Below are 19,310 nucleotides of genomic sequence, written 5' to 3' on the forward strand. Positions count from 1 at the left end.
ACTAATAGGCTGCACCCCACCTCTCCATCCTAAACAATAACCTCCTCCCCACCTCTCCACCCCGCGCTTGGATATATTGCAGTGATTTCTGTCTCAGGGCCCATTCACATGTGCATGCTTGATAGGGCAAGTTCACCTTTAACCACTACTGTGCATTTTCACCCCCTTGCTGCCCAGGCCAATTTTCAGCTGTGTCGCACTTTGAATGACGTGGTCATGTAACGCTGTACCCAAACAAAATTCTTATATATTTTTTTGGCAGATGGAGCTTTATTTTGGTGGTATTTAATTGCTACTGTTTTTTTTTGCTAAACAAACAAAAAAAAAAGACCGAAAATGGTTATAACATTTTGTAAATAAGTCAGGGTTTGACAAATTTGCTTGGAATCTAAGAGCCAGAAAACACACCCCGTCCCGACGAGCTTGCGCGCAGAAGCGAACACATACGTGAGCAGCGCCCGTATATGTAAACGGTGTTCAAACCACACGTGAGGTATCGCCGCGATTGGTAGAGCGAGAGCAATAATTCTAGCCCTAGACCTCCTCTGTAACTCAAAACATGCAACCTGTAGATTTTTTTTAAACGTCGCCTATGAAGATTTTAAAGGGTAAAAGTTTGTCGGCATTCCACGAGCGGACGCAATTTTGAAGCGTGACATGTTGGGTATGAATTTACTCGGCGTAACATTATCTTTCATAATATAAAAAAAAATGGGGATAACTTTACTGTTGTCTTATTTTTTAATTCAAAAAAGTATAATTTTTTCCCAAAAAAGTGCGCTTGTAAGACCGCTGCGCAAATATGGCGTGACAAAGTATTGCAACAATCGCCATTTTATTCTCTAGGGTGTTAGGATAAAAAATATAATGTTTGGGGGTTCTAATTAGAGGGAAGAAGATGGCAGTGAAAAATAGTGAAAAATGACATTAGAATTGCTGTTTAACTTGTAATGCTTAACTTGTAATACCAACGGCCACCACCAGATGGCACCAGCTCACACATCTGGTGGTAATAACTTGTAATACCAACGGCTCACCACCAGATGGCGCCCACCTTCCAAGCCAAGTCGCCAGGACACCATTTCTAGTCGCCATGGCGACCTGGCGCCCGGGATTTGTCGAGCCCTGAAATAAGTAATTTTCTCCCATCGCATTCCAGGACGGCACACCTGAGAGATGAGGGCTCCTCCCCACAGGAAACACAATTAATTGACAGCTTGTTATAAGTCCCCACCCTTCCCCTTGATCCCCAGTATTGATTGTGTTTCTCCCGAACGCAGCGACATTTTTGTTTTAAAGACCGGGGAGGGTCTAATGGTACCCCTGTTGAGACAGGTTTTAGGGAGGCCGGGGAGGGCTGAACTAACCTGTAGGCTTGTCCTTCTCGCAGGTCGCCCCAAGTGTGCACCAGCGCTCTGTCCGTGTCATGGACGACCTTCCAGTGTCAGGAGAATCCGCTCCCGGCGCGTGCGCGGTGGTGCGCGTTTGCCCGCGCATGCGTCAGTGGCGCTCGCAGCGTGGGTGCGCGCGCACGTTGACAGTGTTTGGCGCCAAGACTCCCTATATAAACAGTCTGATCCCTCACCAACTTGCTGTCCAGTCTACAGCGTTTCCCTGGAGAACCTGCACCTGTGAACCTGTTGTTTCCTGACCCGGCTTCCTCTGAGCTCTCTTGTTTGCTACCCGCCTCTGACCGCGGCTACGTCTGACTTCCGCACCTGCTCAATCCCTGGCTCTGTCTTTGCCCGCCTGTTGTACCGACCCGGCCTGAACCTTGACTACCCATTTGGACTTTGCTCTGGCTCTGATCTGACCGTCTGTGCTGACCCGGCTTGCCTCACCTGCTTAATTCCTGTTCCATAGCGCTGCACCTCCACTTCAGCTTGCTACCAGCATCCTGCCAGGACCTCGGTGCTTCTTCCTGCTGCCGCTTCCAGCGACTACCCAAGCCAACTACTAGGCACTTGTGCCCCTCTGCACTCTTGGCCCCCTGTCTGCTCTACCAGGGGCCCCTGAGCCAGAGGTTTACGAGAGGCCGCTCCCTGCACATCGGGCTCCTATCACCAGGTACGTGTCAGTCCGCGGGGAGTGCGCGCCATTGCTGTATGTCAAAATCGCCTCCATTAGCCGCTCTCTGCACATCCGGGTTTTCCTATACAGGAAGCACTGGTCTCCAAGCGTCGTTCTGAACAGCCGCATCACAGAAAGTGGACGGTGCCGACTTGGTGCAACCCGGAAGTGCTAGGAAACGCCGGGAGACAGCGTGGAGAGTGGTGTGGAGAGCAAGGCGGTGAGAAGTGGTTGGCTTGCTGTACCAGCCCCTCCAGCGGTACCAGCAGCCCAGGACCCAGCCAACCTCCTCATGGAACAAGAGGCTGGGAAGGCAAATGCGACTGCAGGCAGATCCAGGTCAGGGATCAGTGAGTACAAACCCCCCTTGGAAAGGGAGTGAGGTCCTGGCTTTTAGGGGTCTGAGATCCCGGGGCCAGCCAGAACAGGAACTGGATTTCACTTCTCACCTTACCCTTTCCCCTTCCCAGTACAAACCTGCAGTTTTAGGGGAAGACAGAGTAATGTTATGCATATGTGTTGTATCTCTTGTCTTGCAGAATCCCCCCCAGCAGAATCCCCCCAAGATGGCGACGACGGGACGTCGCTTCCAGAGCAATCTGATAGGAGAGCCAAATGTGACGCCCGTTCAGATGCAAACCCGGAAGTCGATGTGCTTGTGGGCTTCACATTGCCCACAAGCAAAATGGAAACTGCATCTATTGCATTTTATAAGTTCTTCTTGTGCACGAAAACGGACAGGGGATATTTACAGACACCAAATAAGTGAGTATTACTTTTGATTGCAAAATAAAATTGAATGCCCAAAAAAAAAAAAAAAAAATTGGCTGCGGGACATCTGCTATAAGTGGGTCTTTCCTATGGCAAACAAATAAAAAGGGGACCCACAAGGATTGTCTGTCAGGAGGCCTTTTTCTAAATCGTTCTGAACAGACTATTGATTTTCTTTGTTGACCAAAGTACAGTAGGTGCACGCGATATTGTGTCAATCTCGCTCCCTTTCTCGGCGAGATTGAGCACCTACGAGCCCCATCGCGGGAGCCAGCGCCGAGCTGGCTTGCCGCGATAGAGACAAAGCCGTCATAGAAGCGACGGGAGATCCGACTTGGATTCCCGCCAATTCTACACGTGTGCGGCGTTTGTTATGAATCCTGAGGGGGAAGTCCCCGCCGGATTTTAAATAAAAATCCGGCATGGGTTCCCCCCTCAGGAGCATACCGGGCCCTTAGGTCTGTTATGGGTTGTAAGGAGAGCCCCCCCTACGCCGAAAAAACGGTGTAGGGGGTCCCCCTACAATCCATACCAGACCCGTATCCAAAGCACGCTACCCGGCCGGCCAGGAAAGGAGTGGGGACGAGCGAGCGCCCCCCCCCCCCTCCTGAGCCGTACCAGGCTGCATGCCCTCAACATGGGGGGGTTGGGTGCTCTGGGGCAGGGGGGCGCACTGCGGGGCCCCCCCAACCCCAGAGCACCCTGTCCCCATGTTGATGAGGACAGGGCCCCTTCCCGACAACCCTGGCCGTTGGTTGTCGGGGTATGCGGGCGGGAGGCTTATCGGAATCTGGGAGCCCCCTTTAATAAGGGGGCCCCCAGATACCGGCCCCCCACCCTAAGTGAATGGATATGGGGTACATCGTACCCCTAACCATTCACCTGTAGGAAAAATGTCAAAGTTAATAAACACACCACACAAGGGTTTTTAAAATAATTTATTTTTCTGCTCCGGAGGCTCCCCCTGTCTTCTTTATTAGCTCTTCTACCAGGGGGAGCTTCTTCTTTGACGTCTTCGGGTGGGTGGGGGCCGCCGTCTGGTTCTCTTCCACCGCCGGGGGGGGGGTCGCTTTTAAAAAAGCCCCCACCCCCCAGGGGATTTCCTCCGGCGTCTTCGGCGGGGGGGCTTCTTCCGCTATCCCGACGGGTCTTCTCCGCTATCCGGGGGGTCTTCTCAACTCTCCGGGGGTCTCCTTCTATGTTCGCCGCTCTCCGCTGTTGACTCGGCGCACCCCGGTTCTTCCTCCAGCTGTCCGGTGCCTTCTCCTTCAGCGCTGAACGTCTATCTTCTTCTTCCGTGCTGTGACGTATTCTTCTTCTTCCGGGCTGTGACGTCATCTTCTTCACTTCTCCAGATGTTGACACGCCGGCTCTTCTCGCTGAAATGGCAGGTGCGCTGCTTTCATCGGACCTATATAGGCCTCACAGTCCCATCATGCTCTGTACCTACCCACGTGATACCTACCCACGTGGGTAGGATAGCGGAGAAGACCCGTCGGGATAGCGGAAGAAAAAGCCCCCCCGCCGAAGACGCCGGAGGAAACCCGCCGGGGGGTGGGGGCTTTTTTAAAAGCGACCCCCCCCGGGGGTGGAAGAGAACCAGAGGGCGGCCCCCACCCACCCGAAGACGTCAAAGAAGAAGCTCCCCCTAATAAAGAAGACAGGGGGAGCCTTCGGAGCAGAAAAATAATTTATTTTAAAAACCCTTGTGTGGTGTGTTTATTAACTTTGACATTTTTCCTACAGGTGAATGGTTAGGGGTACGATGTACCCCATATCCATTCACTTAGGGTGGGGGGCCGGTATCTGGGGGCCCCCTTATTAAAGGGGGCTCCCAGATTCCGATAAGCCTCCCGTCCGCATACCCCGACAACCAACGGCCAGGGTTGTCGGGAAGGGGCCCTGTCCTCATCAACATGGGGACAGGGTGCTGTGGGGGGGGGGGCGCAGTGCGCCCCCCTGCCCCAGAGCACCCAACCCCCCCATGTTGAGGGCATGCAGCCTGGTACGGCTCAGGAGGGGGGGGGGGCGCTCGCTCGTCCCCACTCCCTTCCTGGTCGGCCGGGTAGCGTGCTTTGGATACGGGTCTGGTATGGATTGTAGGGGGACCTCCTATGCCGTTTTTTTCGGCGTAGGGGGGCTCTCCTTACAACCCATAACAGACTTAAGGGCCCGGTATGCTCCTGAGGGGGAACCCATGCCGGATTTTTATTTAAAATCCGGCGGGGACCTCCCCCTCAGGATTCATAACAAAAGCCGCACACGTGTAGAATTGGCGGGAATCCAAGTCGGATCTCCCGTCGCTTCTATGACGCGCTTGCTGGGATGTGCTGTCACTATTCCAGTGAGTGCGAGATCTCGGCACCATGTCGCCGAGAATCAGCGCGATGCTGTCGTGCTAAAAACACAATATCACAAACACCTACTGTAGTTCCTTGTTTCACAGAACAAATCTCTGATTAGTCTTTTTGGTGGTCCTATGCAGCAGTTACCGACATTATAGACCATGATTGCTAGAATATTGACACAGTCAATCTTTCCATCTTAAAAAATTCTCAGGCTCTCAAATTTTATCTATTGAGAGCCCATGCCACCTAGATCCTGCATCCGAAGAGAAGGCATGGGGCATAGGTGGAGCAGACCTGCAGGACAGTTACATGATCCAGCTAGGATACCTTCATCACACACTAGGGAGTGGAGGTAAAAAAAATCAAGCAGAAAGGCCTTGCTGGCAGGGGTCCCACCCTAAAGTAGCGCGCCGCCGAATGGTTCAGGATTGGATGGGTGATATGTCTATTAAAGTTTCCCGGACAAGAGGGGAGGGGCTGTATAAGACACGCGCTGCAGGGAACACAGCTATTGAATTGAAAGCTGTAATGTTTCCCGCGGTTTGAACCATTCGGCGGCAATGTGGGGGGAGGAAGGATCTCTGGCTGCAATGTGTGTGTGTGTGTGTGTGTGGGGGAAGGATCTCTGGCTGCAACGTGGGGGGGGGGAGAAGGATCTCTGGCTGCAACGTGGGGGGGGGGGAGAAGGATCTCTGGCTGCAATGTGTGGGGGGGGGAAGGATCTCTGGTTGCAACGTGTGGGGGGGAAGGATCTCTGGTTGCAACGTGTGGGGGGGGGGGGAAGGATCTCTGGCTGCAACGTGTGGGGGGGGGGGTTAAGGATCTCTGGCTGCAACGTGTGGGGGGGGGAAGGATCTCTGGCTGCAATGTGTGTGGGGGGGGGGAAGGATCTCTGACTGCAACGTGTGTGTGTGCGTGGGGGGGGGGGAAGGATCTCTGGCTGCAATGTGTGTGTGTGTGTGTGGGGGGGAAGGATCTCTGGCTGCAATGTGTGTGAGGGGGGGGGGGGAGGATCTCTGGCTGCAATGTGTGTGAGGGGGGGGGGGGGGTGGAAGATCTCTGGCTGCAATGTGTGTGGGGGGGGGAGGGATCTCTGGCTGCAATGTGTGTGTGTGTGTGAGGGGGGGGAAGGATCTCTGGCTGCAATGTGTGTGAGGGGGGGGGGAGGATCTCTGGCTGAAATGTGTGTGAGGGGGGGTGGAGGATCTCTGGCTGCAATGTGTGTGGGGGGGGGAGGATCTCTGGCTGCAATGTGTGTGTGTGGGGGGAGAATCCCTAGCTGCAATGTGTGTGGGGGGGGGGGGGGGATCTCTGGCTGCAATGTGTGTGTGTGTGTGGGGGGGGGGGGGAGGATCTCTGGCTGCAATGTGTGTGGGGGGGAAGGATCTCTGGCTGCAATGTGTGTGGGGGGGGAAGGATCTCTGGCTGCAATGTGTGTGGGGGGGGGAGGATCTCTGGCTGCAATGTGTGTGTGTGTGGGGGGGGGAGGATCTCTGGCTGCAATGTGTGTGGGGGGGGGAGGATCTCTGGCTGCAATGTGTAGGGGGGAGAGGATCTCTGGCTGCAATGTGTGGGGGGGATCTCTGGCTGCAATGTGTGTGTGGGGGGATCTCTGGCTGCAATGTGTGTGTGGGGGGGGGGGGGACTCTGGCTGCAATGTGTGTGGGGGGGGACTCTGGCTGCAGTGTGGGTGAGGGGACTCTGGCTGCAGTGTGGGTGAGGGGACTCTGGCTGCAGTGTGGGTGAGGGGACTCTGGCTACAATTGTGGGGGGACTCTGGCTGGAAAATGGGGACATTTTGCTGCATTGGTAGACATGGGCAGGCTGCATTTTTGGGCACGGATAAAGTTATTGTTCATATTTATTTTTATAACTTAATTCTAAATAAAACATTTAAGTGTAATTTCATGAGATTTATGAGGGCGTGTCTGGGGGCGAAACATGGTAGGAGTTGGGCGGGGCAACTGGTGGCGTGTATGCCTTGAGGCCTGGCTAGTAGCTCAGGACTTGAAATTTTGAGCCCTGACTTTATTACATACTGGGGATCAAGGGGAAGGGTGGGGACTTATAACAAGCTGTCAATTGATTGTGTTTCCTGTGGGGAGGCGGCGGGAGCCCTCATCATCTCTCGTGTGTGCCATCCTGGAAGGTTTGTAGAAATACCGTTGTTACAACGTCTAACGTAGGTTTTTCTCCTTCATTAATGTACGCTGATGGGGCTGCACTGATATTTGATATGCGGCACTGACGGGCATCACTAGTGGGCACTGTTAAGGCTGCACTGATGATCAGTACCCTGATTATCAGCGTAGATGTCCCCTGTGTGGATTTGTCGTTTATCGGCTCTCCTTGCTCGCTATCAGCGCGAGGAGAGGATTACTGCAAATTCCGTTTACACTGTGAATGGCCCCAGCAGATCGAGTGGTAAAGAGCCACTGTGATTGACTGTTTAACCCTAATCTGTGATCAGCTGGGTCCTTTTGGCTCACTGCCGATGCTCGACCACAGGGGGTGCGTAAGATGCTCAAGCACAGGAGGACGTCCTATAATGGCCTCTTGGTAAAGGCCTCTACATGCACCCATATATTTTTTGCAACCTATTGTGTAGCCTAAGTCATAGGGTAAGGGGGACCATCACACACATGTGGTGTACTGCAACAATGAATTGTTGAATTGTACTTCAGTGCACAATTGCTGTACAGTTTCAACGCAGCTTTTTTTTAAAGCTGGAGTTAAAGTGGCTGTAAACCTCTACTTCTACCCAGTGAAGTGGCCTTTAGGGGATACACAGAGATGATCCAAATCCTCCTACATAAGTTGTACCTGTTTATTTGCAGCTATTTGTTCTGTACGTCCTTGTAAAACTTAAAGGATGAAAGAAGATTTTTCACAGACTCGCAAAGCAGGGCGTGGGGAGTCATAGTTACGCTGTGAGAGGAGGGACGTCCACCCTAAGTCTTCACACAGCGCACAGGAACAGAGCTGAGGCTGTCAATTACAGGCTGTGTGCTAAAGATCCATCCCCAGTCACCTTTTTTAGCTCTTGGTGTCAGGAAAACTTGTCAGAAGTGACAAGAGAGGCAAGTAAAAGTGGTTGTAAAGGCAGAAAAAACCCTCTGCATGTAGCTTTCCCTGCAGCCTCCCTAAATGCATACCTGAGTCCGATCTCGATCCAGCAATGTGTATGGAAGCCGAGCCTCTCTCGGCTCTCTCCCTCCTCATTTTTTCTATTGAAAAGCCTGTGGCGTGCATAACGCAACCCAAAAACGTCACCCGGTGCAGAAAACATGCGCACACACATAAGGAGTGATACACAAAAAAGTGCGACGGGTGCTGCGTCAAGTGGTCCTCCGAGAAGGACCCAACCCTGATTCCCCCCGGGGCGTTAGGCTCCAGATGGGGACCCAACTTCCTTGGAGGGTCTGCCGAAACAGAACCCTCCTCGGTGGGGCTCCCCCGAAGGGAGACCCCATGAGAGCAGGCGAACTAAGCCAGAAGGCCATGTCCACCCACTCCCAAGACGTTCAGGGCTGGCCCAAGGACCGGCACCCTACTAATCACACACAAGGTGTACAAACGTGCACCAACAAAAAAAGATGTAAAGTGACAAACATGGGGGTAAAATAAAAATGAAAGTGGGGGAGAAGGAAGGTGGGAGATGTGAGTGGAAAGTGACCATCGTGCAATATGATGGCCGACCCTCCGGCCAGGAAACAAAATTCCCCTGGTCCTAGCCAAAAGGCTTGGCCCTAGAGGCAGGTGTGAAAAGGGTGTTTGTGGAGATCGTGGCCATGGTGCCATACGAGTAAGTGCCCTCTCAAACACTCGTGCAATGTATGGCACCCCTGGACTGCCACTCCAGAGGCACTATCTCCACAGGCTTTTCAACGGACCCCGACCCCCGGCCTGGCCAGCAGCACCCTTCCCAGCCAGGAAGGTAGGAGTTCTGAGAGATTGGTAAGATCCCACCTAAGCAGGCTACTCCCACAACTCCCATCCCTCCCTCCTAATCACGTTCGGGAAATACTAACCGCTCCCCCCAAGGGGAAGGAGGAGCAAGTGTTCTCTCCCGAACAACTGACCAGAGCAGGCACCACCAAATCAAGGCCAGGGGCCTGGCCCCTCAGCTTCCACCTCATGTTTCTCTGTCCAAATCAGAAGGCTTCTACCTCCACGCCAGCAGGTTTAGCATCTGCCAACCGCCATCCCTTTCCACCTCGCCGTGTACTCAGGACGGTTAGCATAGCACCACCTACTGGCAACTGATAAGAACAGATACTACACTTGATCTTAGCCAAAAGGCTGAGAAGCGAGGCTCTCTCCCTCCTCATTGGCTCAGATACAGCAACAGGAGCCATTGACTGAGGACTCCTAAATCGGGAAAAAAAGATTGGGTAAAGAGGTAAGCTGTGACAATGGAGCTTATGGCATCACATTGCAAAAGGGGAGAGAAGTTCAGTTTTAAAGGCTAAGTTTCCCTTTGTTAAAAATTAAAGCACATGCACATGTTTCTGCAGGAAAAAAAGTGCATTTATTTATTTTCACAGGAGCCTGCAGAGCATTGAACCTCAGCCAGTGGATCGCTGGTGCAATGTCAGGCTCCTGCAGACACTGCCATCAGTTACAGGTATGTGCCCAATGTACTATTGATGTTTTAAAACCTTTTTGTTTTAAAGTGGAAGGCTTCATTTTAAAAAATGCCAGTTGATGCAGCTGTATTTCCCATATAATTGTAAAAATAGTATCTTTTCCCTTGTGGTGTTTTTGCATAATAATTGAAGTATTTTGGTATTATTAGAGGTAGTTTAATACATTTGGAAAAAATTGCTACTTTTGCATTTTCAACACTGGGTGCATGCTTGTGTCGAGGGCTCAGGTAAGTAAACGGGGGGAGCTGGGGGGCCCGCAATTATTGGATGTTTTTTCACCTTCATGCATAAGATGCATTAAGGTGAAACAAATGGAAGGTTTACAACCCCTTTTAAGGAACCACACCTGTTAATTTAGGTGTGAGCCCCAGTATATGGATACGGTTCTGACCTTAAACCACCCTTTACATCAACTAATTATCGGTCTGCCTGGGTGTCTTTTTATACATTTTTGAGTAACTGAAGGTAAAAAGACCTAGTCACAGTGTTGGCAAAGAGGTGGCTGAGATGGTAGAGGCTTGACGTGGGAGAGGTGGCTGAGATGGTAGAGGCTTTACGTGGGAGAGGTGGCTGAGATGGTAGAGGCTTGACGTGGGAGAGGTGGCTGAGATGGTAGAGGCTTGACGTGGGAGAAGTGGCTGAGATGGTAGAGGCTTGACGTGGGAGAGGTGGCTGAGATGGTAGAGGCTTGACGTGGGAGAGGTGGCTGAGATGGTAGAGGCTTGACGTGGGAGAGGTGGCTGAGATGGTAGAGGCTTGACGTGGGAGAGGTGGCTGAGATGGTAGAGGCTTGACGTGGGAGAGGTGGCTGAGATGGTAGAGGCTTGACGTGGGAGAGGTGGCTGAGATGGTAGAGGCTTGACGTGGGAGAGGTGGCTGAGATGGTAGAGGCTTGACGTGGGAGAAGTGGCTGCCCTGGCATAGTAGAGGCTTGATGTGAAATAGGTGGGTGAGATAGTAGAGGCTTGACGTGGGAGAGGTGGCTGGGATAGGATATATTTGACATGGGAGCGGTGGCTGAGATAGTAGAGGCGTGACATTGGAGAGGTGGCTGAGATGGTAGAGACTTGACGTGGGAGAAGTGGCTGGGATGGTAGAGGCTTGACGTGGGAGAGGTGGCTGGGATAGGAGAGGTTTGACGTTGGAGAAGTGTCTGACTGGCATAGTAGAGGCTTGATGTGGAAGAGGTGGTTGAGATAGTAGAGGCTTGACGTGGGAGAAGTGGCTGCCCTGGCATAGTAGAGGCTTGATGTGAAATAGGTGGGTGAGATAGTAGAGGCTTGACGTGGGAGAGGTGGCTGGGATAAGAGAGGCTTGACGTGGGAGAGGTGGCTGGGATAGGATATATTTGACGTGGGAGCGGTGGCTGAGATAGTAGAGGCGTGACATTGGAGAGGTGGCTGGTATAGTGGAGGTTTTGGCGTGGGAGAGGTGGCTGAGATGGTAGAGGCTTGACGTGGGAGAGGTGGCTGAGATGGTAGAGGCTTGACGTGGGAGAGGTGGCTGAGATGGTAGAGGCTTGACGTGGGAGAGGTGGTTGGGATGGTAGAGGCTTGACGTGGGAGAGGTGGCTGAGATGGTAGAGGCTTGACGTGGGAGAGGTGGCTGGGATAGGAGAGGTTTGACGTTGGAGAAGTGTCTGACTGGCATAGTAGAGGCTTGATGTGGAAGAGGTGGTTGAGATAGTAGAGGCTTGACGTGGGAGAGGTGGCTGGAAAAAGAGAGGCTTGATGTGGAAGAGGTGGTTGGGATAGGAGAGGCTTGATGGGGGAAAGGTGGTTGGCATAGGAGAGGCTTGATGTGGGAAAGGTGGTTGGCATAGGAGAGGCTTGATGTGGGAGAGGTAGTTGGGATAGGAGAGGCTTGATGTGGAAGAGGTGGTTGGGATAGGAGAGGCTTGATGTGGGAGAGGTGGTTGGGATAGGAGAGGCTTGATGTGGGAAAGGTGGTTGGGATAGGGGAGGCTTGATGTTGAAGAGGTGGTTGGGATAGGAGAGGTTTGACGTGGAAAAGGTGGTCTAGGATAGGATAGGCCTTATTTTTATGGAAGTACTTTTGAGGGTAACTTTAGAAAGTTTGGCCGTTATAGGGATCACTGGCTCCCCAGTTCATGTGACTTAGTACACCAAAGGGTACAGTTTAGGGCAAGCTCAGTGTCTAATGCTCACAGGCACATTTTCCGGGAGGGATTTACTAAAACTGGAGCAAACATATTCCGGGGCCAGCTGTGCATGGTAACCAATCGGCTTCTAGCCTCAGCTTGTTCTGTATTCAAAAGGAAAACTAGAAGCTGATTTGGTTGCTATGCATAACTGCTCCATTCTTGGTTAATTTCCCTCCCTGTCTTTATCTGCTCTTTTTGTTCAAAAATAACATACTAGGCATGTAATGTCTGAAAAATAGAGAGATACAAGATACATCCCCTTTGTGCACACATCATAACCCAAAGGCAAAGCGCCTGTATATGTTGTTGTTGTTGTTGTTTTTTTTATAATTCCATTTGCTAGGAGGCTGCAAGAGAATACAGTGCTCATAGTTCCATTAATTCGATATGGATTATAAGTATACGCTGAATGTTACCAGCTCCTTGCCATGTGATCTGCAGTAATTATGTCATCCTACTTGAATTCAGTACAGAGTGTTGTTGATTGTGAGTAATGTTGGCCAGTGAGTTCATCAGCAGATCCTTTCCATGTATGGAAACTACTAATCTCATTAGTCGTGTCTCTCCAACAGCATGCCGTGGTTAGGAAAATCTGACAGTGTGTATAATATATCATTATCTGTCTATTAGGAGCTTCTCTGACCTCTTTTTAAGGTTATTTGTGGGTTATGGGCACAGATATTTTATTTAAATATAATTAAATAAAACTGCAAAGGATATATTTCCACTTTGTGTGCACCAAATGCCTTTCCAAGCCAAGATATTACCTTGTAAAATAGCAGAGACATCATCATTGTGCTGCACATAACCTGTGCAGAGCTGTGGGAGCCCCTCCCACTACAAGCTGCCTGCAGAAAGCTACAGGAGGGGGTGGAGACAAGACCAGTCACCCAGCACAAGAAGAGGGAACAGCAGGGACTAGTCTGTTTTACAGGAAGCACCTATACAAAGGAAAAGTTTCATTCTGGATTACTGCACAGATCCGGAGGAAATACACAAAGCACACCAAGATTCAAGTAAGAAAACACATGCCTCTTGTATTTAGAAAATATTTGCTTATCCCGGAGTCCAGCTTTAAAGTGCGCTCCAAGGATAGCTAAAAAGAGTCATAACAACAATGGTCTAATGTTTTGACATTGATGAAGATCAATTTTATCCTGGGGCATCTGGCCAGGGCACATCGATTGCCATCACTTAGTGTTATCTTCCACAGAAATGAACATTTACTTCCTTTTATATCATGTCTTACTCGTCACTAAAGCACTCTCATACCTCTCCAAGCAATATGTTCTTGGATTATGTCGGTTTTTTATTGTAATGTCTGGCAAACGATATTAACAAAACAAGACAGAAAGCTTGCTGAACTTCTAGGCCCTGTTCATATCTGAGTGTAGAGGAAACAAGCGTTTCTGAAAATGCTCTACAACACATGACACACTTGCAGTGCAGTTATTTCTTATGGGCACCCCAAACATGGGTAGCAGTTGCGTGTGGTGCTGCCTGTTTTTTTGCACGAAAAACGGCCAATGCAAAAAGTGCTCAGCTCATGTCCAACATTTTGGTACATGAGCTTCTTTAGTATGTTTTTGGAGTGGAGGATTCCCATTCAAATGATCATGCTGATCCAAAAATGCACTATAAAAACGTGCAAAAGAAAGCAGAGAAACGCCACGTGGTAGTGTTGTCCAAGTGTAGATGTGATCAGTGGCAGTTTGTGTTTTTTTGTTTGGGGGGGGCAGCAAACAACCACCAACCCCCCCTTACCCCACCGGCACCTACCCCATCTAGGCGGCGGCCACACTAGGTAGCGGCAGGGATCGGGACATCGTGGACTGCGGTTGGCATCGGGCAGTGGCTCCTGTTCTTCTCCTCCTCCTCCTAGGCGTACAAAAGGTTTGCCTTTCTTTTCAGCCAATCAGGTGACGGGTATCAGACCCGCTTCCCGATTGGCCGGGAGGAGGATCAGTGTTGCAACAGCAAATATTCATATTCAACACCTGGGTGGGCTCATGGTGCAATGCTCTGCGACCCGTGCCCATCTTATTTTGAAGCCTCTGGCACTAATCAGGTGCTTAAAAAAAAAAAAATCACCCCTGATGCTGTAATTCATGTGCCCGCTGCCCTGAAAGGGGCTGGACATATGAATAGGGGATAGCAGCATGTGGATCATGGAGCATTAATTAGGATGTGGAGGCTGTGGATAGGGGGGTGGGGCCTGGGCACCCCTAATGGACAGCACCCCTAATGGCATTGGTACAGCCTGATACACGCTTTTTTTAGCACCTGCCTCCTGGGCTGGGCCTTTTGGCTAGGACCGGAGGAATTTTTTATTCCTGGCCGGAGGGCCTGGTCATTGTACACCACAATGACCACTTCTTCACTCTCCTCTTCACTATCCCTTTCCCCCACTTTATTTAAGTTATTGCCTATGTTTGTCACGTTTTTGTCTTTTTTTTGTTGTGCACGTTTTGTGTCACTGTGAGATTATTAGGGTGACGGTCCTCGGGCCAGCCCTGAACGTCTTGGGAGTGGGTGGACATGGCCTTCTGGCTTAGTTCACTTGCTCTCATGGGGTCTCCCTTAGGGGGAGCCCCACCTAGTACTGGGAGGGTTCTGTTTCGGCAGTCCCTCCGAGGAAGTTGGGTCCGTGTCGGCTTCGGTTGCACAGTACCTCAGTCCCCGGGGGATCAGTCCCCGGGGGATCAGGGTTTGGGTCCCTCTTCACAGGAGGACCACTTGACGTTGCACCCATCTGCACGTTTTTGTGAACACTCTTTATGTGTGTGCACATTTTTTCTGCACCGGGTGGAGTTTTTTGGGTGTGTTCACACGCCATAGGCTTTTCAAAAAAATAAAAATAAAAAATTGGTACAGCCTGAAGCTGCAGTTCTGTGTTTAGGTGGGTGATTTGGGGTTGAAAAACCACAGCTTAACTGTCTGCCTTTTCTGCCCCCTGGCTGCCAATGTGAATAAGCCCTGAGGATCTGTTCACATTTGTGCAATGTGGGAACCCACGCATCGCACCCGACTTGCACAGCAGTTCACAATGCCCTATGCAAACTGCTGGGAGTGTCAATCCATTGTTAATGACACCCCCATTTCAGCTTGCATATCACACTGCGAACTGACAGTTCAGACATGAATCCGATTACATGAGTGTGAACCAAAAAAAGGGTCCTGTGCTAATCTTGTCCGAATGCAATGCAAATTCAGATATACTATCTGTATGGCTGAAATCGCATTGCATTGACATTGCATGTGATGTGCGACTCACATTAGATCTCGCAGCGTGCGCTGGTGTGAACAGACTTTAATGTTCTGGTCAATCTGCAAATGTAAATCTCTAGTTTACTCCTCTTGTACATGACCTTTGTGGCGATTGATGAGTGTCGGGATTACTATCTGCATGGCCGAGCTAAACAAAGCGCATTCTTTAGGAAGCATGTCACATGTAGTGCCTCTGACTGCAAATAGATGGCGATAGTAAGCAGGGTTTGCTCTGTCCATATATGTATAAGCCGTGATATGTAATAATATATAATGACATTGTGTAACTCTGTGCTGTTTAGTCACATTCAGGACACGTCTGTTCCCTTTATAATATATCCTGAGAGAAGAATTGTCTGGAGCCCGTTCCTGGAACCAATAAAAAGGAAAGAGCTGAAGGAAGGTCGTTCCTAGAACCAATAGGAGGCGGAGCTGTATGACAAGTTATTTGAATACGATACCCACAATGCAGCAGTAACTCAAACGACCTCCCTTACATATAGATAGTTATAGATAATTGGTGTAAGAAATGGGTACACGTGTTATTTGTAATACAAAATGTTTTCAGGATATGATACAGAATAGATAGAAAATAAAGCGTTCCGATGTTACTCGCCCTGAGCTCAGTGTGATGTTCCTGTGGGAGGGTGCTCGCTTTTTCTTTAGATCAGCAGCTTTGCGCAGTGGCAGTATCGTAGCCAATGAGGTTTATCCGAGGCGCGATTATTGCTAATTGAAAACTTTTCCCAATACCCCGCCGTGCCAGCTTGCAATATAGCTGGCACTGGCAATTTTTGACAGTCTCTACGGAGACTGAACTAATGGGTATAAGATTAGATTTTGGATCTCAATAGATGTTGTAGATACTAGATAGTGCTTTAAAATGAAACACATACAAGTGAATATTTTTAACTTGTCAAACAGAAATGAATTTGTTATTTTGTAGCTGATCGTGTAATATGTTACATTTATTATACTATGGAAGATTGAAGTGATTCTGAATGGCAATGTTAAAGCGGGGGTTCACCCTATAAACCCAAAAAAAATAAAAAAAATTCTTCTACCATAAAATCAGGCATTGTAGCGCGAGCTACAGTATGCCTGTCCCGATTTTTTTATCCCCGTACTCACCGTTTACTCGTACATCGAAGATACCGACTCCCCTCGGGGAATGGGCGTGCCTATGGAGACGGAGGATGATTGACGGCCGTTGCGTCACGCTTCTCCGGAAATAGCCGAAATAGGCTTGGCTCTTCACGGCGCCTGCGCATAGCCTGTGCGCAGGCGCCGTGAAGAGCCGAGACCTACTCTGGCTGTCTTCGGGGAGAGTGACGTGCCAGGGCCGGCCGTCAATCATCCTCCCTCTCCATAGGCACGCCCATTCCCCGCGGGAGCCGAAATCTATAATGTACGAGTACACGGTGAGTACGGGGGTAAAAAAATCAGGACAGGCATACTGTAGCTCGCGCTACAATGCCTGTCTCGATGGTAAAATCGTGTCACTGAGGGTGAACCACCGCTTTAAATTAGATGGCATCATCGCATATATGCAATCAATTCTCCTGTTTCACTGTACTGATGGAGCCTTTTCAATATCTATTCATTCTCTGGGCCCCATTTACATCTACACATTCGCGCAGCTGGCAAATGTGCGTCTTTTCACGCACATGAAGCTTGGCACCCCGAAAGGTCCTGGAACCTCTCTTGCCATGTTTGGCACACGCCCATTCAAATGAATGAGGTCACATGACTAACACGTGCTGTGAATGGAGCCTGAAAGTCAGTGTTTGCATAGGGCTTGATGTGATCCTGCGCCCTCGCTCCATATGACAATGCTTAACCTCCTGACCTTCAGAAGATCTACCCCCCCCCCCCCTCATGACTAGGCCTTTTTTTTTGCGATACGGCACTGTGTTACTTTAACTGAAAATTGCTTGGTCATGCAACGCTCTACACAAATACAATTTTATGTCCTTTTTCCCCCACTGTCTAAGCAGCAGGTGCAGGCGGACATTGAGTCCATGGTACCCACTGCTGGGCTCCCAGTGTGTGAGATCACAGCAGGAGTGGGTCGATGGCGAAGTCGTGGTGAAAATATAGATAAAACGGTATGTACGGCAAGAAAGTAAAAAAGGTCAGCATAATGTCATTCTCACAACTCGGCTCAATGTTATGTTAGAATTTTTTTTTAGGGTGAACCCCCGCTTTAATCACTTGCCCGAAGGTCACTTTAATTGAGATATATGAGACATATGAAATATGAGATGTAGATTTTGCAATACTGTTTCTCCAGATCTCCCTGTTCACATGGGTGACATTAAAAGTAGGTGGTTGGCAGTGGTGGCCCATCCATGAGGGTCGAAGGGGCACTGCCCCCCCCCCCCTATTCTCCATGCGGGGGCGCCAGACGCATAGAGTTCTATGAGTTTTTTTATTTTTTGGGAAGCGCCCGATTAGAGCCGGAAGCTGTAATGGACTTCAAAAAGGGTGGGCCCATGGCACAGAGCACTGCGCCCGAGCCCACCCACTTGTGACATTAGCGAAAGTTGATTCGTTATTGTCTTCCTGCTTCTCCTCCCCGCCAATCAGGACAGGAAGCAGGTGCTAAAACTGGATTGGCAGGTGGGAAAGTGACCAGATTGGCCAGGAGGAGAAGCTGCCAAAGCCCCCGCGACCTTGGTGGGGTAAGTGCGGGAATTGCAGGCAGGGGGGTTTGCTGCCCCCCCCAAAAAAAATGGTTTACCGGCTGCCACTGGTGGTTGGACTGCGGCTTTACCCACATCTAACCCTAAAAATGCAGCTGCTCAGGGCATGCCACAGCTGTAAAGGAAAGAAGCAAAAATAAAATGGCATGTCACATTCGCCAGGCAGTACCATGGTCTAATGCAATTCATTCAAGAAAATGGGTCTGCGCTGCAACCACATGCTCAGGGACAAGCATTCTGAGGGTTAAAGTTGGTGGTGAGGAGGTATCAGACACCCTTACAAAAAAGTAATCCATTGTGGTTTCTGCCATTGTATGATGATTTGGAGTGCCAGAAAACACAAATCACATTTTTAACACTTTGAAATTGTTCAAAATGATTGAACATTGTGTGTTTATATATATATTATATTTATATATATAAATCTTTTTTCTTTTCTCCTCTTGTACATGACCTTTGTGGCGATTAATGGGTGTCGGGATTACAATCTGCATGGCCGAGCTAAACAAAGCGCATTCTTTAGAAAGCGTGTCACATGTATTTCTTTTAACTACCAATAGATGGCGATAGTGAGTAGGGTTTGCTCTGTCCATATATGTATAAGCCGTGATATGTAATACAGTATATGATGGCTTTGTGTAGCTCTGTGCTGTTAGCCTGAGAGAAGAATTGTCTGGAGCCCGTCCCTGGAACTAATAGAAAAGAAAGAGCTGCGGGAAGGTCGTTCCTAGAACCAATAGGAGGCGGACCTGTGACACGTTATTTGCATACAATACCCACAATGCAGCAGTAACTCAAACGACCTCCCTTACATATTACATTTACAATTCTAGATAATTAGTATAAGAAATGTGTACACGTGTTACTTGCAATGTAAAATGTTTTAGTATAAATAAGATCCAGAATAGATTGAAAATAAAGCGTTCCAGTGTGACTCTCCCTGAGCTGAGTGTGATGTTCCTGTGGGAGTGTGCTTTGTGTTTTTAGGTTTCAGCAGCTTTGCGCAGTGGCAGTATCGTAGCCAATGAGGTTTATCCGAGGCGCGATTATTGCTAATTGAAAACTTTTCCCAATACCCCGCCATGACGGCTTGCAATATAGCCGGCACTGGCAATTTTTGACAGTCTCTACGGAGACTGAACTATATGGTTCAAAAATAGAGCCTATAGAAGCATTCTGGAGTTACTGTTTACATAATTGGCTGTCTAATAGTTACTGACAATAATAAAACGATCAGAATAATGTAATGCAGGAGTTCAGTTCATTGCTAGGAATTATTTTAATATGTGTTTAGCTTTGCGCCTTCCTACAAGTAGGATTTTCTTTTCCAAATGTT

The 19,310-nt window shown here is 49.6% G+C and overlaps 2 non-coding genes and 1 pseudogene across 2 annotated transcripts; 2 read left to right on the forward strand and 1 right to left on the reverse strand.

The window, feature by feature from the left end:
- Nucleotides 1–9,367: 9,367 nt before the first annotated feature.
- LOC120925211 lies at nt 9,368–9,503 on the reverse strand (annotated as a pseudogene).
- Nucleotides 9,504–15,941: 6,438 nt separating this feature from the next.
- LOC120925271 lies at nt 15,942–16,082 on the forward strand. The gene has a single exon (XR_005746559.1). It is a non-coding gene; the product is annotated as a U4 spliceosomal RNA (small nuclear RNA).
- Nucleotides 16,083–18,969: 2,887 nt separating this feature from the next.
- LOC120925273 lies at nt 18,970–19,110 on the forward strand. Its single transcript, XR_005746560.1, has one exon. It is a non-coding gene; the product is annotated as a U4 spliceosomal RNA (small nuclear RNA).
- The last annotated feature ends 200 nt before the right edge of the window (nt 19,111–19,310 follow it).

Source organism: Rana temporaria, chromosome 1, assembly GCF_905171775.1.
Source record: "Rana temporaria chromosome 1, aRanTem1.1, whole genome shotgun sequence".
NCBI classification, from domain to species: domain Eukaryota; kingdom Metazoa; phylum Chordata; class Amphibia; order Anura; family Ranidae; genus Rana; species Rana temporaria.